Source organism: Polypterus senegalus, chromosome 16 (genome assembly GCF_016835505.1).
Source record: "Polypterus senegalus isolate Bchr_013 chromosome 16, ASM1683550v1, whole genome shotgun sequence".
In the NCBI taxonomy this organism is placed as follows: domain Eukaryota; kingdom Metazoa; phylum Chordata; class Cladistia; order Polypteriformes; family Polypteridae; genus Polypterus; species Polypterus senegalus.
The window spans coordinates 55,145,455-55,158,011 of NC_053169.1; the positions used below are offsets into that span (position 1 = coordinate 55,145,455).

Here is a 12,557-nt window from a genome sequence, read left to right on the forward strand (position 1 = left end):
TGTTATGAAGACCCAAATGAGCCTTTAAGGTCTTGTTATATAAGAGTAAGTAAAAAAAAAAAAAAGCTGCATTTTTGCAGGACCTAAACTAATGGACTAAAGTTGTTTTCATACTGCCCCAAAAGATTGTATTACCGACTTTAAATATGACATCCTCTACCACTTCAAGTCATAAATAAAATTAAATGACAATGGTATTACAAGGAACTGCAAGGGTGATGCCTGTTAGGTAAAAACTGAAGAGTTATTACATACTGAAATGGAAGAATTGAAAGGGTAGAAGACATTGTTCCTCCAAAAAAATGGTTATATGTTTATAATTTACACCAAAATTGTAGTATAATGAAATTGATGTCTACAACCACAGTGGAATAATGCAGATGCCCACAGTGTACACTTTGGTTGACACTACACGGACACTAAACTATGACAAAAAATGATTTACCATAGTCTCAACATTTCTAAAATCAAGCATCTCCAAATTCATAAAGAAAGAGATCACCTTGTTACTTTTATTAATAAAACTAAGAAATGAACAAGTTTCAAGACAGTGACTACCGAGAGTCGCATCTGGGGTTCTAGTTTACCTCTCAAAGCTCATAAGGCAAATTACAAATGGACAACAACAATGGTGGGGGGGGGAAAGAAATCTTTCAGTATCTTTGTGTCTGCTAAATAAAATTAACATACAACAGCTTTTTTTCTTATACTGAAAGAATGCGTTATTGGACCCATCTTACAGATTTATTTAATAAAGACCACCACAATACAGTTTGTCATAATGTTATACTAGATTTCTTGATAAGCAAAAACATACCAGCATCCCTTAAATCCTTCAACATTATCTAAGGAACTTCAACTTTGGTAGAGATGACATAAACGGCAAAAGGTCTTGCCCTGGCTCTCCAAGTGCTGCTTCAAGGGTCTCCCTGTGGTCAGTGGTATCCAGAGTAGTGCCATCCAAGCAGAAGCTCCGAAGCAAGAAATGAAGCAAGTCGGAGAGAGCAACATCTGAAATGGGACCTTCTTCTATTGCAACAGTGGCAGGGCATCCTGGCAGAAAAGGCAAAAATCATCAAGAACTATGGCAATTTTTTTTAGTATATTGAAAAAAAGAAATCTGGCTGCCGTTGGGAGTCAATTAGCTGAAATGCATACAGCTGCCCTATAATCCATACTACTCCTCCTTCTCCTCCTCCTCCTCCTCTGACAAAGCTACCAACTGCTGAATGTAATCGAACAATTAGCATATCTAAGGAAAAGGCCTAGACTGTGACATTCAGCTTATCTGCTTCTTAGCAAATCAATTGTTCTGAAACAAACCCCCAGTCCACTGTGTGACCTTAGAAATTCCACATGAATGAAGGGTTGCATTGGACAGAAACAGCAGGAGATGGAGGAATCTACTTTCAGATTCTGCTGTCAGAAAGCTTTTATTTGTCAAACTGAAGCGAAAGTATCTACAAACGGTATAAAAGGAGAGGAATCTGGTCTTTCAGAAGTAAAATAATCCTCACTGAAGACCATATGCCAAAGTGGGTTATTTCACATTTTCGCCGAGTCAGTGAAAAAGGGGAGTTTTTTGGATATAAAATACACCTACACAGTAAAAAAGTCATTCTGTATGTGGATATTGGAAAATTTGAACATACAGTACATACTGTACAAGGTATAGAAACATTATGTCAGTCAGGGTTAAAGTATAAATACATTAAATACACTTTATTTAGTGTGCAAGAGTGTGTGTGCAAATGCATCCATTCATATCGCTACAATAATCCACAGCCCTATCTATGGACACAAAGATATTTATTTATTTCCATCTCCCTATATTCATATAGCTATAAACCACTTCCTGAAGGTACTATATTTTATGTTGTGGGCCTATCCTAAAAAATCATCTAAATTAAATTTTTCCCCCCAAGCATCAAGCAATATTCATTACTCCACAATTTTGGAAATTTCTGCAAATTTATTTATTTACAAAAATTCGAACGCAAGCATCAATAGGCTTTGCACCTTAGGAACCAAGCAACCTGAACTATTCTATAACATGTCAGTAATTATTTACCGCTCGGATGCCAATCTTTCCGATTATAAAATAGATCATTACGATAACAATTGACAAGAAGAATTCATAATTAATTGCAGAATTACGGTATTTGAAGGTTCCTCTAGAGGACCTCTTTCTCTTACACGATTTGGCTCAAAAACTAAATCAGCACATTGTCAGCTCATAACAGCCTTAAGTTTTGAGTTTGATCATTTTTCCGTCCAGCTGTTTTAGCTCTAGACCATCCTCAAGAAACCATGACAAACAGACACACACCCATCATCGAGATATCAAGGTTTTTGGTATCAGGAGACCCTAACAAGTCAAGATCCGTCGAAAACTGGAGGCAGAAATTTTTGATGAATCTAAAGCTTTCGCTCCTCCTTCCCCATAGACGATAGGTTATGCTGGGGTGGGGAAGCAAAGCAATTTAGAACCTTTTGGAGTTTAACTTTCAAGTGTTACACACCTGGATTTGTCAATTTCCTACCATTCTTCACTGCAGATCATTTGAAGCTCTGTCAGCTGGCATGGAGATGGTTGGTGGACAGCTACTTTCAGGCCTCTCCAGGTTCAAGTTCGGGCTCTGTACATGTCCTTCAGTTGGCCAGCCAGGGTTGTTCCTCAGCCACTCCTGTGTTGTCTCTGCTTTGTGTTTAGAGTCATTTTCCTTTTTGAAGGTGAACCTTTGGCAGAGTATGAGGTCCAGAGAACTCTGGAGCAGGTTTTCATTATGAATCTCTCTGTACTTTGCTCCATTCCGCTTTCCTTCAACTCTGATCTAACCTCCTAGTCCCGGTCACTTAAAAACACCCCTATAGCAGGAAGTTACTACCTCAATGCCTCGCTGTTGGAATGGCATTGCATAGGTGATGAGTGGTGCCAGATTACTTCCAAACATGACTCTCATTTTGGTTTCATCAGACCAGAGAACGTTATTTCTCACAGCCCAAGTGTCCATTAGGTAACTTTTATCAAACTCCAAGCAGGTTTCATTGTCTCTATAACAGAGACAAGACTTGTGTGTGGCCACTCTGTCATGTAGCCCAGGTCAGTAGAGTGCTGCTCTTCTGGAAGCTTCTTCCATTCCCACACATGCTCTCTGGAGTTCAGCCTGAGTAACCATCAGGATGTTGGTCACCTTTCTTACTGTGACCTTTCTCCCACGATTGCTCACTTTGGCTGGGTAGCCAAATTTAAGAAAAAGTCATGGTTGTTGCAAACTTCAGTTTATGAATCATGGAGAACTATGTGCTCTTCAGTGCTGCAAGAATTATGTTGTAGCCTTCCCCAGATCTTTGCCTCAACATAGTCCTGTCTAAGCTCTGCAGGCAATTCCTTCGACTTCAAGGCTTGTTTTTTTGCTCAGATGTGGGACCTCTTAGAGAAGTATGTGCCTTTCCTAATCTTACCCAATCACTGGTGGACTCCAAACAAGGTGTAGAAACATCTCAACGATGTTCAATAGAAGGTGATGCACCAGAGTCATAGCAAATGGCCTGAAGACTTAGTTTTTTGAATAAAAGTGTCAAAAATTCTCTCTTTTGCTTTGTCATTATGAGGTAATGAGTGTTGCATCAGAAGGTAAAAAATTAAACTATTTTAGGATAAGGCTGCAATATAATCAAATGTTGAAAAGGTGAAGGGGTCTGCATACTCTTGAATCCACAGTACACCTCTACACCAGACCAAAAAAAGCACGTACTACACAACCGCATACACACCCCCTGAAACATTCTACAATCCCATTAAAGAGGCCCGTCTAAAAAGGCAGAACTAAAAATTTATCATATTAAAATTGGAATAAATATTGTGCCTTCTCAAGGTTAAATGTACCAGGATTTTTTTGTCTTCTCTGGAATATCTAGGACAACACTACTTGAGGCCTGGATAGGTGCTTTTTTGTGCCATTGCCAAGATGTTTTCTTTTTTCTTTTTTAAAAATCACTTTACACCTTAAACAGGCCACTATTAATTTCTTGTGTATTATAAACTATTAGCCTATTCACAGTTTTGATACAAGATACCCTTCGCAGGTGCACTGCATTACAAAGACCACGTTTAAATAATCTCTTAATTACGTACGATTTGATCCAGCTTTACAGTAAACCACAACAGCTTGTTAGGCCATGAACATTGAAGTTAAATTATTACTGTGGAAAGATTTTAATCACCTGCCAGATAGGAGGTACACATTTTCATCCACCAGATAAAATGCACCTTATTCATATCTCTATATATTACCATATAAATTAAGTTAATACAATACAATTCAAAGTTTAAAAAGGTTTTGTTTGTATGGAGGAATACTTTGGACAAAATTAAATTCAGTGCTGTGAAATGTGGGCATAAATAAATGTGTCAAGACATGTGAGCATAAGTGTATGATGAAATCTATTTTTTGTTGCTTATTTTATTTTGTCGATAATATTCCTCCAAACGCATCAGAAAATACAGCATAAAAAAAACCTGTCACTTTCACTCATCAAAGTTGAGAGGTAGTGTAGAAAGATAACTATGGAAAGACAGGGATGAAAAAGAAACTGAACAACAAGCCTTGATGCTGAGAGAGAACATAAGGTACATCTGCTCTTATCAATTCAGAAGCTCAGTGGCACAAGGTAACTGAAGGGGTAAAAAAAAATCTATTACAATATACAAATAATGAGCACGGAGACAGACACACACACACACACACAAACACACACACACACGGACCACTGCAGGTACTGGGCACATTTGGGCACATTTGACAAGTGCTTCTGTCTGCTATGATATCTTTCTATCATTTTGACAATTGCATCACTAGATGGCAAAACAGTAAATAGAGTTTAATGAAGCACTGTGCTATGCAATAAAGCACTTTGGCATGGCATGGCACACTCGCACTTTCAATTAGACAGCAACATTAACGGACTTTAATATGTTTAGATGTGTCAGCCTGAACCTGGATGCTGTGCAACCTCCTCCATGGTTCTCATGGATTGGTGTCAGTGTCATTAAGGCACATTTACTGATCGGAGGGGTTCAAGTACTAAAATCTGCTTCTCCTGTTGCTCTTCATTATCAGTTCTCTTTGATGAGTTTGATGGGGTGTGACAAACCATTTACTTCAAATGTATGTGCTGCAATTAATATTTATGCAAACTTAACTGCCAATTCCTTGAACCTTTCATCCAACACTATCATCATAACTTAACAGACCAACTATATCATTCATTTTTACTAATAATTCATTAATGACTTTGAATATCAATATCAATATCTGATTTTACAGAATGGTTTATTCCTGTGAACAAGTTAGGTTTACTTCTAACGTGCAGAGTGCTCTCCAAACACACACACACACGAGAGAGAGACAAGCTTATATGTTTAACAGGAGTCTTTGACTGTAGATGGTTTGTTGTAGTTCGTATCTTGCTCCTTGTTAACGAGGTTAATGAGAGCGCCTCTGATCATTGCAGTTCATAATTCCCGCCCCCACCCACTTTGAGTACCGCCTTCTTGAAGCAGTGGATTGGTTTAAACTTGCGACACTCAGTGAGTTGTCTGATTGATCCCCCCTTTAAAGCACAATTCACACAGGATTGTCTCTAGACATAAAGATTACTCTATATATCTGGCTCTTCAACACTATTACAAAATACACACGATACTATGAAATTTACAAATCAAAAAAAGTATTGTTTTTTGTATTTTTTGATGATTTTAAATTAACTACTTCAGGAAAACGATAAATCACTAAAATTTTTCATCTGTAGCTTGTTTTTTTATTACTCAAAACAGGCAAATATCAACATTCATTACTTACTTGGCACAAGCAGTCTCTAGTAATTAGTTTAACATAAATTGTAAAATGCACCTTTATTTTTAGATAAACTAAAAGCTCAAATGCGCCACTGCTTTTTGCAGATGACGTGGTCCCGTTGGCTTCATCAGGTGCCCACACTGGGACGGATTTGCGAATGGGTACAAAGCGGCAGGGCTGAGGATGAGCACCCTCCATTGTCCCCAGTAGGAAAAAGGTGGACAGTCCTCTCCGAGTGGGAGGCAAGTTACTGCCTTAAGTGGTAGAGATTAAGCACCTCAGGGACTTGTTCACAATTGAGGGGGAAAAAGGATGGTGAGATTGACAGACCGATTGGTGCTGTGCGCGCAGTTATGTGGTCACTGTACCAATTTGTAGTGGATGAAGAAGGAGCCGAGTCAGAAGGTGAAGCTCTCGACTTTCCAGCCCATCTACGTCCCTACCCTCAGCTACAGTCATGAGCTTTACGTAATGATCAAAATGACGAGCAGCCAAAATGAGCTCTCTCTGCAGGGTGGCTGGGCGCTCCCTTAGAGACAAGGTGAGAAGCGTAGATATCTGGGAGAGACTGAGTAGAGCCACCGACAGGAGCCTATTGAGGTGGTCCAGGCAACTGATACAGATGCCTTCCAGACTCCTCCTGGAGGAGGTTTTATGGACATGACCAGATAAGGGAGACCCTGGGAAGATGACCTGGAAACACATTGGGATTCCAGTATGAGTTGGCAAGTGTGGCTGGGGAAAGGGACATAATGGCCTCACTGCTAAGACAGTTGCCCCCACAACCCAGCTTCAGATAAGTGGTGGAAAATGAATGAATGAATGAATAAATGAATAAATAAATGAAACCAAATATTATCAAATGTTGAGCGATTCCTTGCAATAAACCTACCTGTACTGTTTTGAGGTGACATGCAGTTGGTGTTTCAGATGTAGGGGAACTTGAAAAATGACAGAGAAAAAAATGTAAGTAGCATATACTACAAGAAGTAGAAAAAGAAGAAATGCAAAGCATAATAAAAGGCAGAAACAGAAAAAACATGCGGCTCTACTGACCCGCCGTCCTCTAGATATAGGAACCAAAATACTAAAAACACAACACACCGCATGCAAAGCAGAACTCGTAATTCTTATAATTAACACAGAATTTATAGTAAAAACAAAAATGCATTATATAAAAGAGGGAAGTGCGTATTGAATTTGAAAGCGGAGGTTGCGAGGTAGGACTTCAGATTTGTTTGCCTGACAGTTCAGCCCAGGGGTGGGCAAAGTCATTCCTGGAGGGCCACAGTGGCTACAGGTTTTTGTTCCAACCCAGTTGCTTAATAAGAAGCACTTATTGCTCAAGTAACACTTGTGCTTCACTTTAGTTGTCTCGCTCGTTCCGATTCTGAACCCTTATTTCTTGTTTTAGTCTTAAACAGCTGTTCTCTTGGTTTTTAGTGGCATTTTATTAGCAATAAGATTCAAATGACAAAAGAAAGCAGCTTTTACACTTACACTTGTGTGTATTTATCATGCACTAATGGGTTTAATTAAATACTTGGAAGGAAAGTGAAGAGAAAAAAAAAAGAGTGAAAGATCGAGAATTACTCATCCATTTTAGCCCTCAAATCATTTGGAGGATATCCTTACAAAAGGGGAAGAGCATCTAGGATATCAGAATGGCCTGATATGGCAGAGTTAAAGCACTAACAAGCCATGAAATTAATTATAAAACAATCCTTGCAAATACTTTAAGCAACTAGGTTGGAACAAAAACCGGCAGCCTCTGTGGCCCTCCAGGACGGACTTTGCCCACCACTGGTTTAGCCTGTGAGAAAGCAACTTAATGGAAGTGAATAGTCAGCAGAGTCGGCCATAATAGGCACATCTTTACAATTTCATTTTCCTGATCGTAGAGAAAAGCCAAGCAAAATGACACCTTTTATTGGCCAAAGCGTTCAAAACCTATTTTCGAGGGCTTTACTAACCTCGCAAGCATGTTCAACAGTGCCACTTTTATTCAGGAGATAAGCTTTTCATCCTTCACCCAAGTGCTTTCACAGAAGCCCATATCAGACCAGATCATCTGTACAAGAGGCTCCTATGCTCTCTTTTTCACTTGACAATTGTCATCAGCATACTACAAGGGACAATGACAAGTGCCGATGCAGATGACCATTAGTGATGCACAACACAACTCTGCCAGAAGCGAAGCTGGACTGGATCCACTTTTGCCAGGGGCTCCTCCTAAAAGAAGGCAGGACTAGCAGAGGTAGGCCCATGCATGTAGACAGGGTTTTAACTCTGAGGTTGAAAGAAGGCATAGCAGGTCTATAAAGGTGAAAGGAAGGAGTGCCAACCTAGCTGTTCCAATTTAATTGGAACAAATGAAAAATGGTGCACTCTGTGGTGACAAACAAAAATCACTATCTTTGGTTTAAAAAAACTGATGAAGCCTCTTAAAGTCACGGTGGGTAGGAACTCCATCTTGAATGCGTTCTCATAATGAGCAATCCTGGGAAATGGAGCAGAAGGGTTTGTAGTCAACTGCCTTCACCTGGCGTCTTCTCAGTACCATGGAGGGAACAATAGAGGATAAGGGTAGTGCTAGTGCCCCCTCTTGATCCGGGTTGAAGTACATACCTCAAAATTACTGACGTGCATGAGTGACGATGCCCGAGAATTAAGTATAGGCAACCAGCCAATGAGAATGTCGTTTTGAATGGCACCATTTTCCAAATTAAATAAAAGGAGATTTCAGTTTTTGGTAATTGTGTCTAATGTACAAAAGCTGTGTGAAGTGCTGTGTAAAATGTGCGTTTTGAATTTACAACCAGAGTGTTAAACTGAAAATGTGCCCACAGTTCTATAGATTTGGTTAATCAGTAAATTGTTTTGGTAATTGTGTCTCAAGTGCCAGTTTTTATGTGTTCACAATCAGTAAAAACTGTAACTGGCGACTCTGAATTAGTCCTATATAAGCAAGTACAGGTGCCTTGCAAACAGACTGGCACTCAATGCAGGACCTGAGACATTCCAATTGGATTAAACAGGTGAGAAAATGGATGAATGAACAGGTTTTTAAAAAACAAAATATGATCAATTAACTTTACACTTACAGTATGGAACGTTTGTTCATTTCTATTGCATGTCAGTTGTATGAAGCTAAAGGATATCCAACTACTATATAGTGAAACGCTAAAGTCTGCATGTCCAGTCCCTCAAAGCATGCTGATTGGTCACTTTGACTTAGCTGTGATTGGTAGGTTTGGCTTGGCTAACACAATCGAAAGAGGAAGTGCAAGCATGAAACCCAACAGGAATGAAGGCATAGGAGGCACACCAAGAGAAAGGGCTGGAGAAGCAAAGTGCAGAAGGTAAGAAAGACACCTCAAAAATAAGCAGGATTTACGACAACGAGCAGGCAGTGTGGTGTAGTGGTTATAGCTTTGGACCTCAAACCCTGAGGTTGTGGGTTCAAATCCCACTACTGACACCACTGTGTGACCAAAAGCAAGTCACTTGACCTGCCTGTGCTCCAATTAGAAAACGAAAAAGAAATGTAACCAATCATATAGTAAATGTTGCAAGTGGCCTTGGATAAGGGTGTCAGCCAGAGAGGGAGCACGGGTAAAGAGACATTCAGCCATACATGTGGATACTGAGGAAAAGCACTGAAGGAGCATGAAGGGCAAGAGAAAGAATAACTTTAAAATATCTCTGATCACCTGTTTCTGACTGGTATTGTGGCTAACTATTAATAATAAATAAAAAATACTGTATTAGATTTAACCCCAACCATGTCCAATCCCAATCATCAAAAAGAACCATATTTTATATTCATCAAAAAGTTCTAAGAATACATTTATTCTGTGCCCGGTGGTTGGTAGATTATTTTTCAAAACACTTCACACAGCATTTTTTGGACACAAAGGTTATAATCAACAATAGGAGCACAGCTCACTTCAGGGAGGTATTCAACTTCTTTATTCATCTAAGATTTCACAGTTTGAACTAACACATCTCCCATTGTCACACTTAAGTTTTCTTCTGATTTCTCTATTGAAAGGGCTCCATTCTCACTTACGTTCCATGTCTACTTTCTTCTAAAGTTAACACTCCCAATTACCTGGTTCTGTTTCAACAGGGCTCAGGACAGATTAGGTTACAGCGAATGCTTCTGGCCAAGAAAGTCTACTCTGCACTGAACAATGACAAGTTAATAGGCACTGACAGCAGATATGCTTCCACAGAAAATACTGCATAAAAAAACAGACTGAAAATAATAAAAATAAATTAAGCTCTTTAAATTCATCGCTAAATTAGCACCATCTCTTTCTAAATGTTATGACCACCACACAACTCTCAAGCTGCATGGACAAGAAATGGCTTCTCCACGGATTTCGGAATTCCATCTGACACACAGCAATTCTCTACCCTGAAATAAAAGGCATCAGATGACGGGTCTTTGCTTCTTACTTCAAATTCATGTGACAGCTGAAACCCTCTGAAGTTACACTTCAGAAAAGACACAAGCTGCACTACAACTCCCCGGATCATTTATAAAAGAACTAGTCAAAGTACCCAGTGTTGCCTAGTTATAGTTGTACAAGGGGTCAAGGTAAGAAATAAAATACTAATTTATTTATTTATAAATATTGCAGTTCAACCAGCAAATCAAACGCCCCGTCGGTCATCTACACCAGTGGTTCTCAACATTTAAACCTCAGGGTCCCCGGTGACTGCAGGTTTTTCCCCAAACCACTTCTCTTCTTTATTGGACTCCTACCTTAATCAAGTCAGCCATTATTTCCCAGTTTCTTTTTTTTTTTTTTTTTTTTTTTACAGCCACGCAGAAACAAACTAGTTATGCTATATTTGCACTAAATGAAGTAGGAATTTAGATGTTTTCAATGCGTTTTTCTTTGAACTTTTCAATTATATAGTTTTTAACGTTCTGCCAATTCAGACAATTATTTACTAATAAGCACACAAGCAGGTAAGACTGAGGTAGCTGCTCTTTTCAGAGTCAATTGTCTTGTTGGCTGCTCTGTTCGTAATGAATTGTCTGCGTTCAGACACAATTAAAAAAGAAAACCTGACAGAACAAAATGAACTAAAAATAAATAAATAAAAGTCAGCTGTCAAAGATACTGAAAACATACACACATCTCCATCTCCTTTAGTTGAAAATCTGCCTCTACTACACCCTTTCTAAATACAAAATAAAAGGCAAAGGGTCAGCTATTTAAACAATGAGATCAAGCAAAGGTAACAATGACAGGCCAATTGAGAAACTGGTTGGAACAGAAACCGGTAGCTGCAGTTACAGTCTGGGGACTGAACACTGAGAACGACAGATCCACAGTACCCTCCATAATGTGTGGGACAAAGACAAATTTTTCCTTGGTTTCTGCCCCACAGATAAAAGTTACACAAAATAATTCCAACAGGATTAAAGTGCACATTGCAGACTTTCATTTAAGGGTCTTTACATACATTTCCATCACACAACACTTTCTCTACATGATCCCATATTTCAGGGCACAATAATGTTTAGGACAGTTGACATCACAGGTGTTTACGATTCCTCAGATGGGTTTCATTGCTTCATAAGATACCTCAACTTGCTTCTACCCTTTGGAGTCTGTAGTTGCCATTGTTCAACATTCGGACACGAGCTGTGCCAACAAAAGTCAAAGAAGCCATCATGAGGCTGAAAAACAAGAATCAAACCACGGGAGACCTCAGTAAAACCTGAAGATGACTGAAATCAACTGCCTAGAATGTCATGAAGAAGAAAGAACACACTGGTGAGCTCAGTAATCACAAAGGGATTGGTAGGCCAAGGAAGACCTCCACTGCTGATGACAGAAGAATCCTTACTATGGTAAAGAAAAAGCTCCCAACTCCTGTCTGAGAAATCATAAACAGTCTTCAGGGGGCCAATGTGTGCGTGTCAGAGACAACTATCAGCAGAAGACTTCATGAACAGAAATACAGAGGTCACACTGCAACATGTCAGCCACAAAAACAGGATGTCCAGATTACAGTTTGAGAAAAAGAACTTCAAAGAGCCTGCAGAATTCTGGGAAAAGGTCTTGTGGACAAACAAAACAAAGATGAACCTGATCAAAGTGATGACAAGAGCAAAGTGTGGAGACCAAAAGGAACTACCCAAGATCCAAAGCAGACCACATCATCTGTTAAATATGAAGGCCAGGGTTGTGTGTCTTGGGCATGTATGGCTGCCACAGGTTTCTTCTGCACCGCCTCCCACCCAATTCGCAATGCCAATTAGACATCCTCCATTTCTTCTTCTTCCCCTTTCCAATCCTCCTCAGACTCTTTGTAATAATTTGTGGGTGCAACTGCTTTCACCAACGACCCACAGAGTGTCAATGAGGAAACAGGCCAATCTGCTCATGCTTGCATGCGAATTCTCGATAAGCCAAATTCCCTGTTAAACACTACAGGGCTGCATGGCATTGCAGCAGCATACACTCACCAAACCGGAAATGTGCGATTTTTATTTACTAAAATCCTTGAATCGCCATGAACCCCTAATTCACGTCATCACATGACCCCAACAACTAAACCGTTTGCTTTATTTAAAGGGAATGCAAATCTGACCAGATCCAAATGTCATATTAAGATTTAAAGAAACCTGTTGGAGGATAAATACCAAAAAAAAAAAAAAAAACACTACAA

At 39.4% G+C, this 12,557-nt stretch overlaps 1 protein-coding gene across 6 annotated transcripts in view; it reads right to left on the reverse strand.

Annotated features, from left to right (window-relative positions):
- The window catches only part of LOC120516360 (signal-induced proliferation-associated 1-like protein 2), a 282,998-nt gene that overhangs the window by 211,514 nt on the left and 58,927 nt on the right, over window positions 1-12,557 (reverse strand). Inside the window, exon 2 of one of the 6 annotated variants that reach the window (XM_039737966.1) lies at window positions 818-1,053. The exons of the other annotated variants lie outside the window; for them this stretch is intronic. The gene's annotated coding sequence lies outside the window, so the exon portion shown is untranslated. The remainder of the gene's footprint in view (window positions 1-817; window positions 1,054-12,557) is intronic. 6 annotated transcript variants of the gene reach the window in all.